The 7,698-nt window shown below is 37.7% G+C and overlaps 1 long non-coding RNA gene across 2 annotated transcripts in view; it reads left to right on the top strand.

The window, feature by feature from the left end:
* Positions 1-1,032: 1,032 nt before the first annotated feature.
* Positions 1,033-7,698, top strand: part of LOC118147262 (uncharacterized) — a 144,154-nt gene continuing 137,488 nt past the window's right edge. For both annotated transcript variants that reach the window (XR_004733472.3, XR_013526073.1), the window contains exon 1: positions 1,033-1,087. This is a non-coding gene — a long non-coding RNA (uncharacterized LOC118147262). The remainder of the gene's footprint in view (positions 1,088-7,698) is intronic.

Raw genomic sequence — 7,698 nt, 5'->3', positions numbered from 1 at the left:
ATTTCATTGTAAACTTATTTTCTTTGTGTATTATATTTTACCTAGAATGTGGACTATTGCTATTTGAATCAGAAGATAATTAATGTCAGCTCAGTCTATGATCTTGCTCAAAGTTGAAAATCTTATGAACATCATTTCCTGTCAGTAAGCATTCATTTGCAACACCAGTTTAATGATTAAATACTATTCCTGAAATATATCACTAATTCTTAAAATGAAGGTTACACACAATTACCTAAAATAATTTTTTTTACTAAAAATTACAATGTAAACATGGGTGAATTGGAATCTGAGTCTTGACTGAAACAAAAGAAACAAATGCCATGTTTATGGTTTGCATTTTAACACACTTTCGCATGTAGTTCTTAAACGCACTCATTTCAGACCACAGATTAAATGTGTCATGCTTATTTAAACACATTTTTCATTGTTGAACTTTCAAACTACGTGTCTTTTAATTTTTATAACACTACAGTGCAGAACATCTTTATTTGTAAATACTCATATACCATAATTTCTTTGGAACACATTATAAAAAGATAAATTCAAAGAATATGCCTAGTTTAAAGAATTTTAATATATATTTTTAACTCCGATTATATTATCAGTTTATAATCTATAGCAAGACTAAGGAAATCCCTGTTTTGACAAGCATTCTGAATTAGTTAGTATTACTTTGTTCTTATATTTTATTTAAAACATGACATTTTATTTTTTTAATTGTCACGGTTTCTTTCATAAATAGAATTGAATAGTTTTTCTCTAATTTTTGACACACTTTATTTATTATATAAAGATGTTTAAATTTATGTCTTTTACCCTTTTTGGCAATAGAGTATTTATTTTTAATTAACGTTTTATGCAATCTGTCATAAAAAAATGTTATGAACCCTTTGTTCGTCATATGTGTGAAGCTGGCTCATTGCTAATCCTAGGGGTGGACTCCCACTGCATGGAAAATAGCAAAGAACATCACTATGCCAACCGCAAGGAATGGGAGTCTAAATACTTCAGCCCACTGAATTTTAGGATACAGTTTCTATCATTTGCACAAGTCCAAAGAGTCAGAACACTTGCATATAACAAGGTAAGCAACTTAACTACTTACAAATAGGCAGAGAGGGACCGTAGAAGTCTATGATTTAGGGCAAGTTGTTTGCCCAAGGCTCAAGAAAGTTGCCCAGGGCAAATAGAATCTCGTTTGCATATGCCCTCATTGTACTGCATCTGAGGAGCTCCAGAAAGCAATCCATCCTGGGTTTTATACCTCAGGGTCACTATAACATTCTGTGCTAAAGGGCTAAAGAATATCCTATTCTAAGAGGGACAGGAAAAGAGCCAAGGCAGTTCTGGTTACTTCCTCCTTATGGAATGTTACATTCCCAAAGTATTCTGCAATCGTTCTTGAGAATTACAACTGAGAAAAGGGTAGTAATTGTGACAGTCCAAGGCTACCTGGAGAATTATTCTGTAATATTTTTCTTTCTTTCTTTCGTTCTGTTTTATTTTATTTTATTTTTTTTTTAGAGATGGGGTTTCACCATGTTAGCCAGGATGTTCTTGATCTCCTGACCTGGTGATCCGCCCACCTCGGCTTCCCAAAGGGCTGGGATTACAGGCATGAACCACCACACCCAGCCTCTGTAATATTTTTAATAAAAATTCCCTTTGTTTTTTATTTATTCTTTATTTGATCATGATGTTTCATGCTGCACAATATTATTTTTGTATAATTAAGTTTTTCATTGCATTTGGCTTTGTTTGTATGTTTAAAAAGGGCTTTCCACTTGAAAACTATATAAATATTTACCTATGTTTTATTTTAGCACTCTTATTGTTTTCTGTAATCCATTACACTTTCAATGAATTTGAAGTTTTCTTAATGTATGGCTTAATGACCAAATATATTATTATTTGATTTCCTGTGGTTAACAATTTTCTGTAGTTCACACTTTTTGAAATAATCTAACATTTTTTCTGTTGGATTGAAATTTTGTATTTATCAAATTATAAATTCTTTCTGAATTCTATGTTCTGTTTTAATTTCATATTTCTCTTTATTCTCAAATTATGGTGTCAAATAAAGTCCAGAACATATAGAGCTAGTCTTTGTTTGGTCTTTAGTGCTTGTAGGTGAGGCAGAGCTGAGCCTCCAGGAATGCGAGAGTATTATCTCAAAAAGCTAGTAGTAGCTACTGTGCAAAGCTTGAAAGTCCGAGTCAAATCCTGGGCATATCCATGGATGTGTGGAAGGCATGGGCTTCAGCTCTTGGGAAAAAAACAGGGATAGAAACTGGTTTGATAAGACAACTAAGCAAAAGAGAAATTGACAACAAAGCAAAAGCAGAAGGGTCTGGTAGGAGAAGGTAGGGTAGGTGAAAAATAGGAATCTTCCTCTTTGTTCTGCTGCCAAATAAGAGCAGAGGCATGTGATTCTAGCAAAGGACAAAAGTAAGTAGCAGCTACTTGGATCTAATGTGGGAAATATCAGACTACTCCAGGGCTGATCAACTGGCATTGTCAGGTAGTGGAAGGCTGGTCATAGAATGGAGAAAAACTGTTCCAATTTCTGTGCAGCTTGTGTCCCAGACTCTAATACTTCCTCATGATTGGCCTTCTTCAGGCTTTCATAATCCATGATGACTTTTGTTAGTGATGAGTGAGAAGGCAAAGACTCAAAGTCCACAGTGTCATGGAATTCTAACTCTGATGCTGTGCTCACAAAACAGCATCCATCTCCAGCTCCTGCATCAGATGAGTCCCTGCCAGTCTCCAAAGTTGTGACCCACTGCCATTACACAGGTGTCTTTCTGTATCTCTCGCTGCTTCCCCATTTGTATCTAGGAATTGGGTGCCTTCTGCCTCATTGTCCAGTTGTAGGCATCAGACATGGCAGGAAAATGAACTCCAAACCTTTTATCATTGGGCCCTGTAAGAGAGTTCTGACCAAGTAGCTTGATGTGATCACAGAGAACCATGATCTTTCCAACCTCAGACTTGGGGTTGAGCGTGTCCTGCATTGGTGGCCACCAAAGTGTTCCCACCCAGGAGCTGGAAAACCCTCATGCAAAAATGTCATGTTCCAGAGCAAGTACCCATCATACAAGAGAAACCTGCCTTGCATCATCACACAGGCGGTGCCATTCAGGAACCCAATCACCAGTCGACCAGCATGACCTGGCACTGTACTTTGGAAAAAGTGGAGCATCTCTCTGTGGTCAAAGATTTGGGCCTGAATTAATTTGTCAGTCAGATCTCCTAATTCAGACCCACAGGTCACTGTCACTTGAGAATTACAACTGAGAAAAGGGTAGGAATTGGATCTGTCCAAGGCCACCTGGAGAATGAGTGCTGTGTTCAGTACTTGGTGAGAGACATAAGCCATTCTGCAGTGCTCTAATATTCTTCATATAGGTATCCATTTTCCATGTTCCAGCTGACAGCCTCTCAATGAACCTGCTCTTTTCTGCTTGATCTACTGAGCAGACCTGTGGTGACCTCAGCTGACCTGTGGTCACCGGGTCTGGTCGGTACAGTTAGTTTGAACTCTGTGTTCTAAGTCATTGTTCTGCCTATTAATCTACCTTTATTATACCTTAAGAATTGTGTAATTGTATAACTCTTAATATTTTAGTGTAAATTTCACTTAGCTATTTTTCTTTTTGAAGAAAAATTTTTAATAATGTGTCTAGATGACTTTATACTCATTGTTTCAAGTTCCAAAAAAAAAAAAATCTCAAAAAACTGATTGGAAACAATTTATCAATTATTTTGGGGAAAATAGACTTTTAACAATATAAAGTTTTCTTATCAAGAGTATGGTTTATCTCTTCATTTACATTCCCTTAGTAACATTTTGCTTTATCTCCTCTTTCTTATTTTTTGTTTTGTTATTTATAATTATGTGTTAACCTGAATTTAAAAAGGTATCAATGCTCTCTTGATTGGGATTGTTTTCCATTAAATTGCTAATCCAAAATAGAATTTGATAGAAGCCACTGATATGGCTGTTCTTAAATTCTCATTAAAATATGCCTGAAGTAACAGAAAGAAGCAAAAACTCAAAGCAACATGGGAACAAAGACCGACAGCCTGATGCCAGAATCTGGGAGGAATTGTCACTAATTATAAGGTAGATGGAACAGTAACGAGGAATACTTTTAAAGGTGTGGCATATGATATTCTCTGACTTTGAGTCAAGAAATAGACACCTTCTGAAAAGATGTAGGAGGCTTGATGGAATTGACAATATAAATATTAAAACTTCTATAGACATTTTATGCCTCACTTTCTATCTATTCCTGCCTCAAAGATGCTGAGTCTGTACCAGTCAGAACTCTAGGCATTCATCCGCCCATCTTTGCCTCTGGCAGATAGGGAGCTGTGCCATCTCTTACAGCTCTCATTTCCTTATTGCTTTACCCCCTGCTCAAATTTCATCTAGTTAAAGGTCTACAGTAGTAAAAATAACTTTCCCTGTGTGTATGTGGGTGTCTGTGTAGGTATGTGTCTGATTGTGTGTGTGTTTTGGGGTTGTAAAAATGCCTAGCAATGGTACCATTTTGGGAGACACCGTCCACATGAGTGAAGTGTCATTAATATGGGTAGTAAAACCAAACATACACAAACAGACACACACACACACACACACATACACACACACACACACACACAGGCATCCTTTTCAGGGCATAATGAAAAAGGAATTTTTTCTGTGCTATGCAAGTGCTTTTTTAAAAAACTGCTCTCGCTGTAATGGAGTTTTGAGAATAATAAAATTAAGAGCTTCAATATATCATTTAAAATTAGAATAATTCAATGCATTGAAGTCTAAAAACTAAGCCCTTTAAAAACAGACTATGTTGATAAACTAGAAAAATCAGTAATTGGACACTTTCATACTGGATTATCTATGACACGATTGCATTTAGAAACATAACATATTTTTCATTCCTAAATGCAATGAAGGAAGGTAGCAAAAAAGTTAGAGCAAATAGTCTATCTTTTCCAAATAAATTCAACCACTACTAACAGCCACCATAGTCACTTAAAAAAAATTTTTAATATTGTCTTCTTAAAATGCAGTAGTCAAATGCATATTTAGAAAGAGTGGGAAGTATTATTATACTTGATTTTTATAGGAACAAGATACTAACAAGGCTGAAAAACAAAATGTTTTTCAGGTGGAAAGGTACTTTTAAAATACCCAGTCTCTCTATCCTATCCTCACTCAAAAAGGCACAAACATAAACATCAATTTGGGGAGTTTGGGGTTGAAAGGCATTCTAAGAGTTTTATAGGGTCCAGGACTTAATGGTAGTTTCACAGGCACATGGGTGGTTCTTCTATCAAATGAAAAAACATCACATATTCCATCTGATGCCATCTGATTTTCTCTGAAAGAGAGAGTCTATCTGGTGAGCTATGCAGTGGCTGTAGTGAACACTGCCATAGTGGCTGGAAAGCTGGTTCACCAGGCTCTATTTAGGTTTGTTATTAGCGAAGACACATATGCTTGTTTTTGCGGTAGAAAATACACACTTTCTGAAGTCTTCTCATTGGAGCACCAGGAAACTGATGCACTAGAGCATGAAGATTTGAAGCAATCTTTGTCATATTAATTTTTTGAAACTTCATGTCTTTTATTGATATCAGTCACACAGGGCATTCTCTAGCTCTTTTTTCTTGAAAAAGATGAAACAATCCAAAATAAATATCTTACTCAAGTAAATATTTTCTTAGAGATGGCAGGGATAGGCCACAAAATATCCCTCAAAGATTAAGAAGGAATACTCACAGGGTTGGCAATAGAGGCAACTTTGCAACGAGTGCACTGATAGAGTCACATTCCTGATGTCATTGCATTCCAGATTAATGTTGGGTCAAGTAATTATGACTTATCACATGCTTAGCAAAATCCTTCATTGATGCTTGAGATAGGACTGGATCACAGGAATTTGGTAGTCTCAATGGTTGATTTCTAGATGTAGCTATCCAGTAAGAACTTTGAAAATTTAAGCATGTTCCCAGCTTTTTTCTAGAGACGAGGAGATATAATTCTGGAAGACAGCTTGGAAACAAGTAAGATTCACAGCCTCACAGGACTTATGAAGCCACAGAACAATGACCATGAGCTCAAAGCTTTATCGAGCTCTTGGTTTTAGCCTCTCCAGGTATATCCTGCTAGTAATCTCTGCAGATAAGAAGTCCAGAAGAAACCAAGGGCTGCTCAGACTCTGTTCCACTTATTGAGATATTTTCTCTCTGCTCCCAACCCAGTGTTTTATGCTCTTCTCTATGATGTTCCAACTATATTGCAGGTTTTCTACCTGTTGTCTTCTAGGCTCTGCCAATAAAAGGCACTGAAGGGAGACTTCAAAGCCCAAAGAAGGACTTGTGCTCTCCGATCTGATTCTTGTTTCTTTGAGTATCTCTTAGCAATGCTTCACCTCTGCAGCTGCAGCAGCTCATTTCTATAACAGCATTTGATTCCACTTTGCAGTTTCTCCATCAATTTACAGAACCAGCCTCATTTTGTATACTTCAGAGACACCATCATCTACCAGGAAACACTTATTTTTCAGAAATCAGAAGCCCAAACCCACAGGACCTCACCTTCAAGGTTCCACGTTTTAATAATTCCCATTTCTTCCTGTTGTTCTGCCTAGGAAGAGAAATTTTTCCCTAGGATGGAGGCTGAATCCTATTAAACTCTCTTTGTTAAATAACTAAGTGGCTTTGTCTTTTGACTGGACTCTGACTGATACAGACCCATAGCACAGCATTCCAGAAGCTCATGTTTCTTCACTTTTAAGGAGGCATAAAGCAGAGTGTGGTGTGTGGCCATCTTTTCATGAAATAGATAGTCTCAGGGGGCTTGGCAAGTACCACAGGGAAAGATATTTCAAACATAGAAAATTTGTAAACATGCTGAGCAAGGTGAGGTGGGGTGCAGGGAAGCACTGAAAAGTGGGAGGATTATGCTGAACCATAATGAGGGTGGCTCTCCATGCAGCCCCCAGCTCCTTGGCATGAGGATGCCCCTGCCTCAGGCCACACCTTTTGGATGCAAATGACAGCTCTACTGATAGCTGGATCTGTTCAAGCTCATTCAGGGGGGCAGCAGCATATCCACAGGTGAGGGAGGTGGGCAGGGGTTCCTGAGATTTAGACCTAATCTCTCCCTGAGCTGGTTGTAGTTTTTTTAAGCAATTAATGGGAAGACCCAACTGGGGAAATAGAAGTCAGAAAAATGTGTTCAGCCTGGGTATGCCCCAGGCTGCAGATGGAATACCCTGACTTCCACTCAGGACTGGCCAAATGGGGCTCAGAGGCCTGGACATGGTGCCCCCAAGGTGGGACACATCTTCACTGAGGCAGTAGGAGAGGCTAGCTAGGCTGGCTCTAGTTGCTACCCAGACAGTTCTACTGCTGTCACCTGTGTGGTCCCACCTTGCACCCCAAAACTTTTTAATTTGTTACTAATTTAGCTGAGGTTGATTTCGGTTAAAAGAAAATTTACTATTGAAAAGAATGTATACCATATGAGATGTTACATGTAATGGATTTACCTTAGAATATAGGTTCCTGAGAAGAGAACTGTGTCTCTGATGCCGAAAAATAGTCTAGGAGTTCAATGAAATGGCTGTGGGATAAGTTATCCTTGAACATATTCAATTTCAGGAATCTTATTTTATA

This window comes from Callithrix jacchus, chromosome 14, assembly GCF_049354715.1.
Source record: "Callithrix jacchus isolate 240 chromosome 14, calJac240_pri, whole genome shotgun sequence".
Taxonomy (NCBI): domain Eukaryota; kingdom Metazoa; phylum Chordata; class Mammalia; order Primates; family Cebidae; genus Callithrix; species Callithrix jacchus.
The sequence above is the reverse complement of the archived record's forward strand: the minus strand, read 5'-3'. Positions and strand labels throughout refer to the sequence as shown.